Below are 18862 nucleotides of genomic sequence, written 5' to 3' on the forward strand. Positions count from 1 at the left end.
TTGCATCATTGGTACTTTTCATCCTTTCAGACAACCTTTCTTGTCTCTGGGTGAAGTAGTGTCTATAACTACTCTACTGGCAATAGATAATCTTAGATTAAATCTTAGTCTTCTCCAGAAGGGCTTTCAGACTACTTTGTCATATTAGCTGCTGCCTTGTTAGAGCTTTTGAAATATAGGTTTTTTACATACCTGCGTTGATATTGGTGGCAGCAGCAACTTACAGGTGTTCATGCACTGAGTTGCTCAAACATCGTTCAGGTACTGTAGTTTGACGACAGGGAAGTGGGAAGATGCTTTATTCAGTTTTAACTTTATGCTTTTCTATATGTTTCCTTACTGAGAAGGATGTGACTGTACCTAAACCTTCCAGATGGCAAGTGCTTTGAGAAACTAGTGGCAAAACAATCATTTAATGAGTTATGTTGCTGGTCAGACTAACGTGTCTTGTTCTTTTCTGTGGCTCTCAGCCTTACAGGATACTGTATGCTTATCCTGTTTTTCCTCACGTCTCTGCTGTCTACCCTTTAAAACTATCCAATTTACTTTTTGGGTACTATGTTTGTTTTTCAGATTGAGAAGTTAGGGGTGGCTGAAAAGGAAACAGATTATTTCTTATCTCGTAACTTCCCTTTAAACCGCAGTATGGCTACGCTCATAGCCACATGATTTGAGTGTCCCTTGAAATAATAGTTAATTCTATGTTGGTGTTGTGAATTGACAATAAATATAAATAGTAGTATAATGGAAGAGGATGACAATACTGAATAGCACCACAAGATGTCATTCAAACTGTTTGTGGTACAGAATGAAATGCTCGCAGTGGAACTCAGACTTCTTAATTTCTTGCTAGAGGAAGAACCTGAATCAGCTGCAAAATAAACTCTGTGCTATATGGCTCTGAAATCAATTTGCGGTTCCTCTTTAAGTGTTAAATTCTAACTTGTTTGGAGTTTACACAGTTGCCTGAGCTAGAATAAACCAATTTAAGGATTTTGTAGTGCCAGTAAAATGTAAAAACCTGATTTTTGGAGGAAGGAGGGGGAACCTTCCATAGGACTTCATTACAACTCAGGTGCCAAGACCAATGGTGAAGTTGCTCTGTCAGTGTGGATTTTCTGCTTCAAACCTGGTAACATTCACAGTATCTTGAACTTTATGTTGGAACATTTTGCTATGCTGCAGGCAAAAAAAAAAAATCTTTGTATGGTGTGGTTGAAAGTATGTAATTCAGACTGAAGTTTCCTAAAGACTTTGAATGCAAGAACAGTGCAGTTGAGATGGTGTAACTGCAAGTATGCAGTGGATGGAGAACTTAAAACAAGAAATGCATTATTAAAACTCATTTGAATGAGACTTTTGTAACTTTTCTTGTTCTATAACAGGTGTTTCCATAATACCAGAACTAGTGAAGCTTGCTTCCTCCTCTGCAGTGGATTTGTTTGGTATTTCCTGTATTTTATCCATGCAGTAACTAAGTACCCTCCCTGTATATGAAGAGCCTCTGTCTCACCAGGAGTTTTTGTTTAAAATTCCTTCCCCTTTCTTAGAGGTGATTAAAACTGGTCCCAGGTTTTTGGGGCATACAGATGGAATGGGGAATCATAATTAAATTCTTATTTTGTAAAACAGAAGGTTGATAGACTTCCAAGAGTAAAGATTTTTCTGTAGCTAAAGAATCATTGTTTTGTTGCCAGTTGGGCTTCAGTTGCAGTTTTGATATTTATGAAACTTCTGCTTTTTACAAAGAAAGCTTTATTATTAGCAGGTGACTTTTTTCAGTAACTGGGTACATTAGGACTGTAGCAAGTACTGACAATTTATTGGTTTTATATTATGGTGTATGGAGATATAATAAATGCATATCTTACCAGGGTAGAGTAAGTGTTCTCTTAACAGTTGTTCAGAATATGCAGGTGCAGTGGCAAATGATATGCCACAGATTATGGATGGTATTTTAGTGCAGATTAAAGGTTTATGATAGTTCCTATGAGGAGACAAAGTAATTGAGAGGCACAGATTTTTCATTGGCATAGTTGGTTTAAACCTCAGTTACGTACATTTATGTCTACCCTTTTTTTATAGAAGTGGGTAATGTTGTTCAATGGAATCTGAAATCCTAGTTTTAATCTAGGCAAGATGCCAGTTTTGGTGACCAAGTGTGTGCTAACAAGAATATGGCATATTCAGAGTTGTTCTTTAGTTGCTGTTTGCAGTAATGGGCATGGAAAATAATGGCTTAAGACTCCAGGCCGTTAAATAGTTTGTTCTCTTGACTGTCAAGCTCTAGGGGTTTTCTGGCTCTTATTTTTTGGGGTGTGGGGTTTTGTAAGTTGTTGGGGTTTTTTGTTTTGTTTTTAATGGCAGGTGAGTAGAGGAAGCATGAAAGAGAATGAAAAATCTAGCTGGTGTGGTTTTTTTGTTTACTTTCTTACAGTAGCATCTAGAAGATTAGTCCTAACCTCTAGACCTATATATGATAGGTCCTATTGTATCCAGAAATGGTGCAAAGGCATATGAAGAAAGCAGTGCTTTGAGGTGAAAAGACAAAAGAAGTATCTATCTTAAAGTCTACAGTCATAAAATATGAAAACATAGAAGAAAGCTAGAAATCCTCTTTTTCCATTTAATATATTCTCTTTGAATTGCTGGTCGAATGTTATTCTGGACGTGTTTTGTGATGATGTCGATCATGTATCATAGCAGATTTGTCATGTGTGGTGCTTGCTATGAGAGAAAGCTAGGTGTTTAATTTGCATTTCTAATTTAAACTCCCTTAGTTTTTCAAATTATTATATTGAGGAATACAACCCTGTGGTGGTAAAGATTACAAAGGCAGCTGAGTACTGGTTCTTTAATATATTTAATAATTGGCTCATTGCCTTTTTTAGTAGATGCTATGCAAATAATAAAGACTGTATTTCATAGCCTGTTTGTGTTGTATACAAGTATAACATTTCTAATTAAAGTTGCATACCAGTGCTTTCAAAATCATGCATCATCTTAGGACAGTGGAACCATATTATATAGAGGTTAAGAGGCTAGACTACAACTCAGAAACTCAGGGAAACCTTGTTGCATTCTTAGGTATGGCAGTGGGCAGACAGGTGGGAGTCTTTTTGTTTTTTTCTTTTTCCCCCTCTCAGAAAGTCATTTCACCTCTTCTTACTGTTGGAGAAAATGGGCTCAGAGACAATATATTTACTCTTACAAAGTTGGTTTTTTTGGTGGTGTGTTTTTTTTTTTTCTACTTACTGTTGTTGGGAACATTACTGTCATGCTTCATATAGCTCAGTATAATCCCATCAACTATCAGATTAGGTTTCTTTACTTCAGCAGCAAAACCAGGTTAATAAAGCTTATTTCAGTTGTCTGTAATGTGTGCCTAACTCTGTAAGGCTAAAATTACTCTCAGAGTTTTAGCGGGGAGAGGCAAAGGTGTTGATGCAGCTGGAGGGTTGCTTGCACTTTCCTGAACTCCTGGCAAGTGGATGTAAGAGATAAAGAAATTATTTGTCTAACATTGTGTACTGAAGAACTGGCACTTCATGTTTCTATACCCGTCGGTTATTCTGAACAGGCACTGTGAGGCTTGCATTTATGCTTTCTGTTTTGAGGGATTTTACTTAAGGATTGAAGTTTCCTTAAATCTTCTTAATGCTCAGAAGATGAAAATATTGTACTGTACAATAAACTATATCATGAAAGACTGAAATGCATGAGGCTGCTGATAAGAGGTGTTTTTGGAGGGAAATGATCTTTGAAAACTACATAGGATATTTGCTTCTAGAAGTTAAAACAGCGAGGGAGTGGGTATCCTGTTATGTAATAAGATGATTTTTTTATTTTGAGTAGACCTCAGTCTCAGCAGGCAAGCTTGGTTGAGTGCAGTCATCTTTTAAGTACAGTGTTTAAAAAAAAAAAAAAAAGAATGGAACAAAATTCTACAATGCTGGGTAAAATAATTGAGGTTTCTTGCACTATTAAATCTGCTCTTAAAGGAGGAAACTTTGAGGTTACACTGAAACCATATCTAACCATAGAAGGAAAAAAGGCTTGCTGCTGCTGAGCCATATGAATATATGGAGCACTATTTTACTCTGTAAGTATCTAATGCTTGCTAATCCTGGATTACAATTTGTTAGAAAAGTTAAAAAAAAACAAAACAAAAACAACAACCAAAAAACAAACCAAAAACCAAAACATCCTTTCATGAAGCAATTAATTTCCAAATGGATTCATCAAGAACTTGGGTTCTGGTATGGTTTGTTGTGGTTGGTGTGTGTTGTGTTTTCTTCCCCCCTTCCCCTGCTGCTGTTCTCTTAGGAAAGCAAGGCTGGCTGTAAGCAGGTCTTCATGTCTTAATTTCTCTGGTTTATATCTTCCCTGTTGCATTTCAAATAAAAATGTTTTTAAGTGTTATGATAGAATACTTTCTGTAAGTGGTTAGAATTTTTCTAATTCTAATTCAGAACGTTTCATCATGAAATAGTTTCTTCTCTGTCTTCATATGTCTTAAATTCACCTCTTGCTTTTTTCCTGTATTTGTTATACTACTAACTCATACTCATCCTGTGATTACTGTCTGCTCCCAACTTCTGGGAGCTTGTTTTTCAGCATGTACTTGAATCTCGTGCTGTATAATTTCTTCCACTTTTGCTACTTGGTTCTCAAGGTCAAATGATTATTTCCACATTCTTTACTTTCTCACTTGCAAATTTTGTTGACATATTCTTATATTTTTCCTGTTAACTTTCTTGTTAATTTTTTTATTAGGTAAATATAGTCCCAGACTTGAATCTTCAGCGGTTTCTACAAAGTCTTATTCATTCAACACTCTTTGATTCTGTAGTCAGATACTGTTGGTTATGGTTTTTTTTTTTTTTTTGAAAAGTAGTTACTTGGTTAGTTGTGCCAAGGAACTGAAGCATCTTCCTACCAATTATACGAGATCTAGGTGATCACAATTTAGTAATACTATCCTGTGCTTTAGCTTTTGCTGATATCTCACATAATAATGCAGAAATTGAGATGGAAATAGCAGTAGGAAACTGGAAGCAGGAGCATAGGACTAGAAGCAACTTTCTAGATCAAGTCCAGTCTTCTGCTATGTAACTTTGGTAACTGTGTCATATAGATTCTTTCACAAGCTAAGCTTAAAAGGTAAGTATTAAGACTTAAGTAGAAGAAATTAAAAGTTCCTGAAACTTCTGTTTCCAACTAAAGCCAAGTCTCAGGCAAGGTGCTTCAAGCTGATCTAAAAGAACTGAGAATTATTCAATAGCTTATGAGGAATAGGTGGACAGGAATGGTCAGCAAAGCCAGCTATCTCTAGCCAAGAACAATAGGAATAAAGAGAATTGCCAAGAATTCAATCAAGTTAGCCTTTCTAAAAAGTTAATTACAAATGGAACTATGGAGGGAGATTAAAAGGGGAAAAAAGCAAATTATAAAGGTATTCTTAGGTACAACTCTAAAACAACAAATATTTGACTTCTGATATAAAAAATAAGGATACAGAGCTGAGGGAAAAATATGGAGTGGCTAAAAGGAGTGTGAGGATACAGGGGTGAACACAAGCACACTTGAAGTGAAATCAGAAAAGCGGAGGAAGGTATGCCTTTATCCCAGGGACTTGGAGGAGATGAATAGAAAAAGAAGTCTATGAAATAAAAGCATTAGTTATTTTTAACAGATCTGTCAACTTGGGGTGGTGTTACAAGAAGAGGGTATACCAGATGTTACCACTCGCATTGGAGAAGGACAACTGTAGACATATTAAACTGACCTCAACAGTATGCAAAAAGCGTGTGGATAATGTGGATTTCTCATGGAGGGGCAGGGAACAGATGCAGTACTGGGTCTGAGAAAATCTTCTGGTATGAGGAAAATCTTCTCTAATAGAGTGACTCTATCCCTTGCAAGTAGGAAAAATACAATTTAAAGGTTTATGGAGGAATGGATGACAACATTTTGTTTCATTGTAATTAATTCTGGTTTTGGCATAAACTTCTTTCTTCCCCATATGAAATTTTGAGTACAGTGATAAATCAGAATATACATAAATTTTCATACTCTTTTGAAATCCTGTCTGGATTTCCATGTTGCCTTTCACTATGTGAAAGCTCACAGGGTTTGTAAACTTTGGAATATTGCAGGTGTCTCTCTTTGGGCCACTGTGTGATTTGTATTTTTTAGTACTCAAGCAATCTAGGCATTAAAAAAAGGCTATTTCTTCAAAGAATCTGTTTTGTAAACTTTCAGAGAGTCTATAAATGCAGTTACACTTTGATCTTTTTGCATCTAAAAAGCCAAGCAGGTTGAGGCTTCATATTAGCGATGGCTAATGAGAAGCTGTATCTGAGAACATTCTTATCAAGTTAATATTTTCATGTCAGAATTTTGATTCAGCTGTAATAAGTACTTGGATGCTATATGTGTCTAACCATGTGGCTACCTTAATCTTATGGCATGTAGAATAGATGTACTATAGATCTAGAATAGAATAGTTCAGTTGGAAGGGACCTACAACGATCAGCTAGTCCAACTGCCTGACCACTTCAGGGCTGACCAAAAGTTAAAGCATGTTAGTAAGGGCATTGTCCAAATGCCTCTTAAACACTGACAGGCTTGGGGCATTGGCCACCTCTCTAGGAAGCCTGTTCCAGTGTTTGACCACCGTCTCGGTAAAGAAATGCTCCCTAATGTCCAGTCTGAACCTCCCCTGGTGCAGCTTTGAACTATTCCCACACGTCCTGTCACTGGATACCAGGGAGAAGAGCTCAGCCCCTTCCTCTCCACTTCCCCTCCTCAGGAAGCTGCAGAGAGAAATGAGGTTGCCCCTCAGCCTCCTTTTCTCCAAACTAGACAACCCCAGAGTCCTTAGCCGCTCCTCATAGGACTTGCCTTCCAGCCCTTCCACCAGCTTTGTTGTTTTCCTCTGGACGCATTCAAGGACCTTCACATCCTTCTTAAATTGTGGGGCCCAGAACTGCACACAGTACTCAAGGTGAGGCTGCACCAACGCTGAATACAGGGGCACGATCACTTCCCTACTCCTGCTGGCCACACTATTCCTGATACAAGCCAGGATGCCATTGGCTGCCTTGGCCACCTGGGCACACTGCTGGCTCATATTCAGCCAGCTGTTGACCAACACCCCCAGGTCCTTTCCCACCAGGCAGCTTTCCAGCCACTCTTCCCCAAGTCTGTAGTGTTACATGGGGTGGTTGTGACCCAAGTGCAGGACCTGGTATGTAGCCTTGTGTCCTGGTTTCGGCAAGGATAGAGTTAATTCCCTTCCTAGTAGCTGGTACAATGCTGTGTTTTGGATTTAGGATGAGAACAAAGTTGATAACACACCGATGTTTTAGTTGTTGCTAGGTAATGCTTACACTAGCCAAGGACTTTTCAGCTTCCCATGCTCTACTGACTGAGAAGGCTGGAGGTGCACAAGAAGCTGGGAGGGGGCACAGCCAAACTGGCCAAAGAAACATTCTATACCATGTGACATCATGCTCAGTGCATAAACTGGGGAAAGCTGGCCTGGGGGGGGCCGCTGCTCGGGGACTGGCTGGGCATCGGTCGGCGGGTGGTGAGCAATTGCACTGTGCATTACTTGCTTTGTGTATTATTATTACATTATTATTATTATTTTATTTCAATTATTAAACTGTTTTTATCTCAACCCACGAGTTTTTCTCACTTTTACTCTTCCGATTCTCTCCCCCATCCCACCAGGGGTGGGGGGGGAGTGAGCGAGCGGCTGTGTGATGCTCAGTTGCCAACTGAGGTTAAACCACGACACCTTGTTAAACCTCATACAATTGGCCTCAGCCCATCGATCCAGCCTGTCCAGGTCCCTCTGCAGAGCCTTCCTACCCTCGAGCAGATCAACACTCCTGCCCAACTTGGTGTCGCCTGCAAACTTACTGAGGGTGCACTCGATCCCCTCATCTAGATCATTGATAAAGATATTGAACAGAACTGGCCCCAATACCGAGCCCTGGGGAACACCATTTGTGACCGGCCGCCAACTGGATTTAACTCCCTTCACCACAACTCTCTGGGCCTGACCGTCCAGCCAGTTTTTTACCCAGCGAAGAGTACGCCTGTCCACGCCATGAGCAGTCAGTTTCTCCAGGAGAATGCTGTGGGAAACGGTGTCCTTGGCTTCTGTCCCTGTTCTACACACTGTGCAATGCTGGGAGAGCATTATGTTCCCACATGGCAGCAGGCAACTTCTGTTTCATGGATATCTTTTTCCTTGCTCAGCCATTGCTTCATTTCTTAAAGTGAAAAGAGTCTTCTAGCTCATAAGATTGGCCATTACTTGACTGTCAGTGAGTTGTTTGACTTACTGGATCCTCTGTTTTCATTCTGTTCCGTATTTTCAAGTATTTACTGTTATCCTGTGTTTAAACTCTCTCATAACAAGACACCTGGTACCAACTTCTGGTTCACATAGGAAGCTGAAACAATGAGCTTTAGAGGCCAGGACTGGCACCTTGCCCAATTAGCATAAGGCCTGTAGCAGTAGTGATAATATTCTTGCTAGGTACAAAGATGCTTGTGTGTTATCAGTTGTGTGCTTATGTCTAGTGAGCTCTCAGGGATGAGATGTGTTTCCAGAGATAAAAAGGCTTCCTCTAGCCATATTAGAGGAGAAAGGAACTCTGCTGTCATAGTATTGTTTAACGTGTCTCACCAGAACATTCATTTTCGCTAATTTTAGGTAGGGGGGAAAAGCTGTGCAAACCAATAGTTTTCTTGCTCTTTTAGTAGACTTCAAGAGGCTGAACCTCCATTTGTCCATGTAAGTGTGATTGGAAAAGTACCAGGAGAACACTACTTATGGCTCCTTTTGCTGCTTCTTCCTCCTTTAAGAAGGTGGTTTGCAAACTCTCTCCTGGGGAGAAGGAAATTCATTACAAATAAAAACAAATCTGTCCTGCAGAGAATGACTGTTTTTAACAATGTAATTTCAAGCATAGTAGTAGTCCAGTTTTGATCTTTCTACTCCCCCTCTTATATGAAGGTGTTGAAGCCTACCTTCAGCTAAAATATGTATGTGTGGTTTTAATGATCAATGAAGTCTTTTTTTGTCAGTATGTTTTGTATGTTTCTTCCTTATATGCATACCATAAAATTGCAATATTTGTAAGATTATGAGCAATACTGCTGGTTTAGAAATAAATTTGAAGTGTATACAGAACCGAGTTATATTCTATTATATGCATGAAAACACAGTATCTGATATTTCTTTTAAAACATACACTGATATTACAACAACCAATATATTCTTGTTACCAGGTCTTGAACCCTGACCTTTCTGCTTGTCTGAACTTCTCATCTGGGAAAAATCTTAGCAGAATTTTGTTCCTGAAGATTTCGGAGCATAAATTTAGGAAACAAATTTATGTGCCAGATTTCCCACAGATTTTCCATGTCTCTGTGTGTCATTAAAAAAAATTTTAGTACACCCGTTCTTATGCACAGTATCTATATTTCTGTAGGGACAGAACCACACGCAGACTTGTGGACATTATGTAGAGCTTCTTCTAGAATGAAAGTTTCTGTCTGCAGGAACTTCAGGTATATAAGACAACATAACTGGAGAATGTCTAGGCACAGCAGCAAAAGTGACATGATAGACCTTAGTCTTGGAAAGAACCATTATGTTCTTTCAGGTTAATGATCCATGGGCTAAGGAGGATTTGCACTAATCATTATGACTTAGAGTCAAAATACACTCTTAAAATGCCCTAAATGCATATTTACGTGGTACACTGGAGCTATTATAGTTGGTCAGTTAAATAATGCAAGTAATGCAGCGTCATACTGTTACAGCCTATCAGGAAAGTCTAACCTTAAGGTTCATTCTTATTTCTGAATAATATAACTTCTGTTGCATCAAGATGAGATGATTGATAATAACTTATTCTATGATACTTCTCTGCAGTGCATCTTGCTACTAAGTTCTACTTCACTCCAGTCATTCTGAATCTGACATCTATTACAAAGACCCCCCCAGTCCTGATAGCAGTGGTTTAATTTAGATTCTTGGTTAAAAACCTTTGAAACCCATACGGTGTGCTTAGTTCTTAGTTTGTAACTTCCTGTGCTTAAATACAGTTGCAAAAAATAGCTTAAGATGTTAAGTTGGTTAAAATAAAATGTCATGCTGGACAGCTGCTCTTAAACCCTTTTGAAAGGTTCATTCAGTGATAGCTTGAACTTCAACTACCTTCTTTCTTCTAGCTTCTTTCTTTTAACCTTCTCCAAACATAGTTTGTCAAGGTATTGCCTGGTTTCACATTTTCTTGCTTTTGTTGCATGAGATCCTAGTTCTTTATGCCCTTAATGTGTTTTATCAATGAGATACACAGACCTGTGAGTTAGGAATGCAAAGTGTTAATCAGCTGTATAATGTTGAGCAGTGGTGGGAATGACATGGTTATGAAAAGCAGTAACTGCAGTTGCAAAACTCATGTTCCTGTGTTGGATCCCTGCATATTTGATTGTCTTAGTGAACTCTTGTCCTTTCCAATTAGCTTGATGTTTGGCTGACTGGATCCTGCCCTTGCACGTAGCTGGGGATGCTCTATTCTGAGTGAGTCCGTATTTGGCACACTGTAACTTGAAGATGTGTAACATGTTCATGAAATTCCAGGTTTTCCAACCTGGACATGAATTAGATCCAAGAGATGGGAGAGTTCTGCAGCTGAAGTGTCTGTTGGAGTATTTTATTCCTTCTAATGTACTTGTTACTTATAAAAAACTTGCTCCTGAAGCTGTTCGTACAAGGGCTGAAGCTAAACTGGGGTTTTGTTGTTTGTGCTCTTTATTGAGACAATTTTGTTTACTACATGCCCTAGTTTCAGACTTCTTTGAGATCAAATATGAAAACTTTCTTCCTTTAAAAAAAAAACAAACCAAAAAACCCACAGTGGGTTGACTGATCTTGCTTTTACCCTTGTTCTTTTTTGTTCTGTATAAACACTCTAAGGCCTTTTGTATTTAACTTGCTATGGAAAACAACCTTGCTTTGTTTTTTAGTGTGGTGTCTATTTGATTATTTTTTATTTATTTTTTTTTACTTCTCCTTGGTTCTGTTGCACACCAAAATTGTTCTTGGGAAAAGGAACAGGACTTAAACTTGTATAACTTCTCCTGATTTTTTTTTTTTCTCTGATAACTCCCAAAAGGTAATTCTGTAAAGCTTTTCAGATTAGCAAGATCTTTGTTTTAAGTGATTTTTAAAGTACTAAAAATGGTTTGCAGTCTGATATGGTAAAGTCCAGTTTGTTGATTCTACCCCCCAAACTCATAACCGGCCAGCACCCGGGTTTTGTTGTATGGATAGCATCCTGTAAAGTCTAGTAGTTAACAAAAAAAAAATATAATCAGACTCTATAGAAATCAAGTTTGAAATACAGATCTGGAATAAATGTCTGTCTCCTCTTAAAAAACCCAAACAAACCAAGAACACCCCCCCCCCCCCCAAAAAAAAAACCCAAACCCAAAACCCCCTAATAAATGATGATATTACTTTTGTTTTTAGATGATTGTAAAGGGAAAAAATGCTTCTAAGCTGTTTCCTGCTGTTGTGAAGAATGTTGCCAGTAAAAATATTGAGGTATTCCTATAGCTCATTAAGCATACTGTTATGGAAGATCTGTTTATGAAAATTTTATCTAATTGTATCTGACTTCAACATAAACCATAAAATACCTCTAACTTTTTTTACTAGAATTTCTCGGGGTTTAATTTCAATGACAGCATTATGGAAATAGTTTAATGTGTAAATGAAGGAAACCTACTGGGTGATTGGGAGGAAAATAATAACTATTTACACTTAAATTGATTGATTAGAGAGTTTGTGGAAGCATGTGGTGGTAATTATATTCTTCTGAAAAAGGTACTATCGTTTGAGTGGGGATTGTGCTACGTTGTATTTGAAAACATGTATTGCAGATCAACGCTGAGAGGTAAGGGTTGGGTACAAAAATTTTCACTATGCTAGTCATGTAGTATGTTTATAAAAATGGAGTCAGCATTAGGATTGCGGAGTGAGATCACTTTAACTCAATTAAACAAGTCTCTGTAGGAATTAATGATTAGACTAAATGTGATGTTACTAATAAAGTGTTTAAAATAATGTTTTGTTCCACAATACTTAAATGTTGGTTCTTTTGATAATTTAGTTTAGAGAATTTTTTTTTTTATGCTTTATTAATGTGAATGTCTATGATTCCAGAAGATTACAGAAAAGTAGGTTTCAAATCTCAGAATCTTTTGGAAAGATGTAACTATTGGAGGGGGGAAATAGGTCTCACCTTGAGTAGAGAAGAAATTTTTGCTAATATGCAGTGTAATTCCAAATCTTTGGGTTACTTTTATTTGTTTTACACGATATGGAGACTTATTCCCAAGATGTGTGTATGATCTTGGTTTAATGCCCTTACTCATTTATTTTGTATGAAGAATTGTGGAAGGAGTTATATGAAGGGGCAGACAAGAACAATTTAAGCTTCCTATAAAAGCAGCTGATGAAGAACCTGAGTCAGAATCATCTGTGATAGGAGTTAATTTCTTGAGACAAGTTGCTTGACTAAATTTATTCAACTTGCACAATTGTGTGACTTTGGATTAATTAAAAGATGACTTGTTTAATAAGTGTGTTCAGTACTTACATAGATAAAAACAGTAGCAGAAATATAAGTTTTCTTTCTGGCTGTTTACCATCATCCATTTTATTTTAGCAGTGTATGTGTCTGTTTTTGCCCCAATATCAGGTGTTAGACACAAAGTAGCTTGCTTCTGTATCTCTTTTTTTCTAATAAGAAAGCAAGAAAAAAATCCATCTTGAACTAGTAAAAATTAAAAAAAAAAAATTAAAAAAATAATTCCAGGAAGTTAAAAAATGGAGATTGACTGCCTTCAACTATGTGTTTAAATCCATAGGCTTACTGTGTTGTTTGAGGAAATCTAAAGCAGCATCTGCATTAGAAAGTTGTACAACCAGAGGCTTTATAAATGTTACTCTGATGCTCACTGCCAGTACTTTGCATACACTGTCAGCTCTAGTGCAGAGGTGTCAGTTATAGTTGATTTGACAAATTAAACTTGGTTGAAAATAACATCTGTAAGTTTGCTGTTCCAGACAGCATAGTGACCAACAAGCATCAGTTTGAGGATAGCAGAGCAAGTATGCAATGGTATTAGTTAATTCCTGCTGCACAGGATCATAATTTTGGAAAAATGCAGGAAATAATGGTTGGAAACACTGGGTTTTAAGAAAAGTCAATTGAATGCATGTTCCAATTCTTCCTTCCTCACCTGGAAATATGTACTTCAGCCCTCTATTATGATTGTGAACAAAAAGCTGCTTTTTTGCTGGCTTATGCCACTGAAGATTATATTTCCTGCAATGATGACTTCAGCCAACTCCTATTGTTCCCTAACGTGCTGCAATATAGCAGGTCAGATAAGTCTGTTTTCTTCCTTATTTTATGCTGATGGATAGTAATAATCAAATTTGAGCCTAATTTTAGCTTTAAAGAAGTTTTATTTAGCTACTACTTTAAAACTTGCTTTTTCCATTCTTTGAAAGAATGCATATATTTGGCTGAGGCCAAATACTGAGCTCTGGTAAGTCAAGGAGGCATAAGTGTGCACGGTTGACAAATCAGTCTTTCAGAACTTAGAATCTCTAAAATTATTTAAATACAGTAACTGCACTTTTTATAATAGGCGATAAAAGGAAAAGGGCCAAAGAATCATATTTTCTATTTTAGTTTAAGATAGGAAATATATGTGGACTAGTTAAATATATTCTCTTCCTCTTTAACTTGTGTTTGTAAGTTATGAGTATTCTAAGTCTGGTTTTGAACAGAGATACCTTAAACCAAAGAGGAATGCCTGAAACAATATTCATCTTGAGTGCTTTTAACTGTTAGGGCTGGAACCGCCAGTCCAACAGAGGCAAGACTGCCCCAGCTCAAGGCTTCCAGTCCAACCAGTAGTGAGGCTGGGAATGTATTCCTGGTAGGTGTGTGCATATACACACATCCTTGTATGTCGTGTGTGTGTATACACGCACACAACATACAGACGTGCAGAGGCAGCCACATAAATTGACACAGGGTACTCACGTGAACACAAACAGCACCAACAGCTTGGCAGTTCAAGATGAAGGTCTGCTAGTGGGAATGTACGTATACATATGTACAGTGTGGATCCATCCAACAGCTGGGCTCAGACAGTGTCTGCCCAGTAGCTAGCACCTGGACGTATGAGCCCCTGAGGCAGCAGCCCTATTTCAGTTGCTAGTACAAACTGCTAACCACTCGTGGTCTTGCCCTTAAAGATGCAGGTGCATGTGTGCACACACAACTGGACCTGGCCAGAACTCCTGGTCTTCTACTAGCCAACCCCCCATGGTCGTGCCCTTAGAGATAGAATCATAGAATCACTGAGGTTGGAAAAGACCTCTAAGATCATCGAGTCCAACCGTCGACCCAAAACCACCACCCACTAAACCATGTCCCTAAGCGCCTCATCTACTCGTCTTTTAAATACCTCCAGGGATGGGGACTCCACCACTTCCCTGGGCAGCCTGTTCCAATGTTTAACCACTCTTTCAGTAAAGAAATTTTTCCTCACGTCCAATCTAAACTTCCCCTGGCGCAACTTGGGGCCATTCCCTCTCGTCCTATCACTAGTTACTTGGGAGAAGAGACCGACACCCACCTCGCTACAACCTCCTTGCAGGTAGTTGTAGAGAGCGATGAGGTCTCCCCTCAGCCTCCTTTTCTCCAGGCTAAACAACCCCAGTTCCCTCAGCCGCTCCTCATAAGACTTGTTCTCCAGACCCCTCACCAGCCTCGTTGCCCTTCTCTGGACACGCTCCAGCACCTCAACGTCCTTCTTGTAGTGAGGGGCCCAAAACTGAACACAGTATTCGAGGTGCGGCCTCACCAGTGCCGAGTACAGGGGCACGATCACTTCCCTACTCCTGCTGGCCACACTATTTCTGATACAGGCCAGGATGCCATTGGCCTTCTTGGCCGCCTGGGCACACTGCCGGCTCATGTTCAGCCGGCTGTCAACCAGCACCCCCAGGTCCTTTTCCGCCAGGCAGCTTTCCAGCCACTCTTCCCCAAGCCTGTAGCGCTGCATGGGGTTGTTGTGGCCGAAGTGCAGGACCCGGCACTTGGCCTTGTTGAACCTCATACAATTGGTCTGGGCCCATCGATCCAGCCTGTCCAGGTCCCTCTGCAGAGCCTTCCTACCCCCGAGCAGATCAACACTCCCGCCCAACTTGGTGTCGTCTGCAAACTTACTGAGGGTGCACTCGATCCCCTCATCCAGATCATTGATAAAGATATTAAACAAGATCGGCCCCAATACTGAGCCCTGGGGAACACCGCTCGTGACCGGCCGCCAACTGGATTGAACTCCATTCACCACAACTCTCTGGGCCCGGCCGTCCAGCCAGTTTTTTACCCAGCGCAGAGTCCACCTGTCTAAGCCGTGAGCCACCAGCTTCTCGAGGAGAATGCTGTGGGAGACGGTGTCAAAGGCCTTGCTGAAGTCCAGGTAGACCACATCCACAGCCTTTCCCTCATCCACTAGGCGGGTCACCTGGTCATAGAAGGAGATCAGGTTGGTCAAGCAGGACCTGCCTCTCATGAACCCGTGCTGGCTGGGCCTGATCCCCTGGTTGTCCCGCTCATGCCTTGTGAGCGCCCTCAAGATGAACCGCTCCATAATCTTCCCCGGCACCGAGGTCAGGCTGACAGGCCTGTAGTTCCCCGGATCCTCCTTCCGGCCCTTCTTGTAGATGGGCGTCACATTGGCAAGCCTCCAGTCGTCCGGGACCTCCCCCGTTAACCGGGACTGCTGATAAATGCTGGAGAGTGGCTTGGCGAGCACCTCCGCCAGCTCCCTCAGCACTCTCGGGTGGATCCCATCCGGCCCCAGAGACTTGTGAGCATCCAGGTGGCGTAGCAGGTCATTGACTGCTTCCTCTTGGATTATGGGGGGTTCATCCTGCTCGCTGTCCCTGTCCTCCAGCTCGGGGGGCCGAGTACCCTGAGGATAACTGGTCTGCCTGTTAAAGACTGAGGCAAAGAAGGCATTGAGTACCTCAGCGACAATGTTCCCCCCCGCATCCAATAAAGGATGGAGATTCTCCTTGGCTCTCTTCTTGTCATTAATATATTTGTAAAAACTTTTTTTGTTGTCTTTAACAACAGCGGCCAGATTGCGTTCTAGCTGGGCTTTTGCCTTTCTCATTTCCTCTCTAAACAACCTAACGAGATCCCTGTACTCTTCCTGAGTCACCTGCCCCTTCTTCCACAAGTGGTAAACTCTCCTTTTTTTCCTGAGTCCCAGCAAGAGCTCCCCGTTCAGCCAGGCCGGTCATCTTCCCCGCCCGTTCTTCTTACAACGTATGGGGACAGCCTGCTCCTGCGCCTTTAAGACTTCCTTCTTGAAGATCGTCCAGCCTTCCTGGACCCCTTTGCCCTTCAGGACCATCTCCCAAGCAACTCCCTCAACCAGCATCCTGAACAGGCCAAAGTCCGCCCTCCGGGAGTCCATGGTTGTGGTTTTGCTGCCCCCCCTTCTCACTTCACCAAGAATCGAGAATTCTACCATTTCATGGTCGCTAAGCCCAAGACGGCCTCCGACCACCACATCTCCCACCAGTCCTTCTCTGTTTGTAAGCAGCAGGTCGAGCGAGGCACCTCCCCTGGTAGGCTCACTTACCAGCTGCGTCAGGAAGTTGTCTTCCACACACTCCAGGAACCTCCTAGACTGCTTCCTCTCTGCCGTGGTGTATTTCCAGCAGACGTCCGGGAAGTTGAAGTCCCCCACGAGAACAAGGGCTAGCGATTGAGAGACTTGTGCCAGCCGCTTGTAGAACGCTTCATCCGCCCCTTCATCCTGGTTGGGTGGTCTATAACAGACTCCCAGCACGATATCTGCCTCGTTGGCCTTCCCCCTCATCCTTACCCATAAACACTCGACCGTATCATCATCACAATCGTTGAGCTCTAGACAATCAAAACACTCCCTAACATACAGGGCCACCCCACTGCCTCTCCTTCCTCACCTGTCCCTTCTGAAGAGTCTATAGCCATCCATTGCAGCACTCCCATCATGAGAGTCACCCCACCATGTTTCTGTGATGGCGACTAAGTCATATCTCTCCCGCTGCACAATGGCTTCCAGCTCCTCCTGTTTGCCGCCCATGCTGCGTGCATTGGTGTAGATGCACTTGAGCTGGGCTATCGATTTCGCCCCCGGCATCGGCACGCCACCCCTAGGCTCATCTCTAGTGAGCCTGGTTTTATCCCCTTCCCCCTTCGAACCTAGTTTAAAGCCCTCTCAATGAGCCCTGCCAATTCTTGAGCCATGATCCTTTTCCCCCTGTGAGACAGCTGAACTCCATCTGTCACCAGCAGGCCCGGTGCCATGTAAACCTCCCCGTGATCAAAAAAGCCAAAATTCCTCCGATGGCACCAGCCCCTGAGCCACGTGTTGATCAGGTGTGTTTTCCTTCTCCTTTCAGTATCCAGATTTCAGTATCCGTATTTCAGATGCACACAAACACATGGTTCTTGCCCCTAGAGACGCACAGACTTGTCTGGTCTCTCTGGCAACTGGATGGGATTCCCCTGGTCCACCCTGTAGCCACCTCCTTCTCGCCCTTAGATTACCCACCTACACCTACCTGGTTCCCAGGCCACTTCACCTACTTGCCAGCTAGTGTGGTCAGCAGGACTAGGGAAGTGATTGTCCCTTTGTATTCAGCACTGGTGAGGCTGCACCTCGAATACTGTGTTCAGTTTTGGGCCCCTCACTACAAGAAAGACATTGAGGTGCTGGAATGCGTCCAAAGAAGGGCAACAAAGCTGGTGAAGGGTCTAGGGCACAAGTCTTATGAGGAGTGGCTGAGGGAACTGGGGTTGTTTAGCCTGGAGAAAAGGAGGCTGAGGGGAGACCTCATCGCTCTCTACAACTACCTGCAAGGAGGTTGTAGCGAGGTGGGTGTTGGTCTCTTTTCCCAAGTAACAAGTGATAGGACGAGAGGAAACGGCCTCAAGTTGCACCAAGGGAGATTTAGGTTGGATATTAGGAAAAATTTCTTCACCGAAAGGGTTATCAAGCATTGGAACAGGCTGCCCAGGGAAGTGGTTGAGTCACCATCCCTGGAGGTATTTAAAAGATGTGTAGACATGGTGCTTAGGGACATGGTTTAGTGGTGGACTTGGCAGTGTTAGGTTTACGGTTGTACTCGATCTTAAAAATGATTGTATGATTCTATCTACTCACACACCTGCACTCATTCTAGTCACTGGCACCATGGACACATGGGCTGGCACTTTTTCCACACACTCCAGTCTCTCTAGTTGCTTGTACCCATGCTCATGGGCCCTCTGGCCCCAGCCCAGGTGCTGGCACCATGGACATAGGGACCCCTATGACCTGAGGTCCCATTCCAGTTGCTGCAGTTGCACTTAAGTGTGCTCACTCTGGTCTCTCTAGTTGCTGGTACACATGGACATATGGGTCCTCCAACCTGTGCCCTGATTCCGGTTGCTGGCACATACATATACTTTCACACTGAATAGAGAATACCTCACCAAGGAAAATAGTTAAAAAGGTAATTTAATGAGGAAAATACAACAGACTGCTGATCAGGTGCAGGGCATGGAAGGACAAGTGTACCAAGCAGCAAACTATTTAGATGTGACTGGCTGGTTTTATCTGCTTATCCTTCTATTTTTATATGGTTATTCCTCCCTTTCCCTGCCTTTGGTTCCTCCCCAAAACAACCCATGATAAGTCC

The 18862-nt window shown here is 41.5% G+C and overlaps 1 pseudogene across 1 annotated transcript in view; it reads left to right on the forward strand.

Annotated features, from left to right (window-relative positions):
• The window catches only part of LOC143172217 (AP-3 complex subunit beta-1-like), a 288974-nt pseudogene that overhangs the window by 70284 nt on the left and 199828 nt on the right, over positions 1-18862 (forward strand). The window contains exon 3 of the transcript XR_012997310.1: positions 11564-11638. The product of XR_012997310.1 is annotated as an AP-3 complex subunit beta-1-like (transcript). The remainder of the gene's footprint in view (positions 1-11563; positions 11639-18862) is intronic.

The sequence above is a fragment of the Aptenodytes patagonicus genome, chromosome W (genome assembly GCF_965638725.1).
Source record: "Aptenodytes patagonicus chromosome W, bAptPat1.pri.cur, whole genome shotgun sequence".
Taxonomy (NCBI): domain Eukaryota; kingdom Metazoa; phylum Chordata; class Aves; order Sphenisciformes; family Spheniscidae; genus Aptenodytes; species Aptenodytes patagonicus.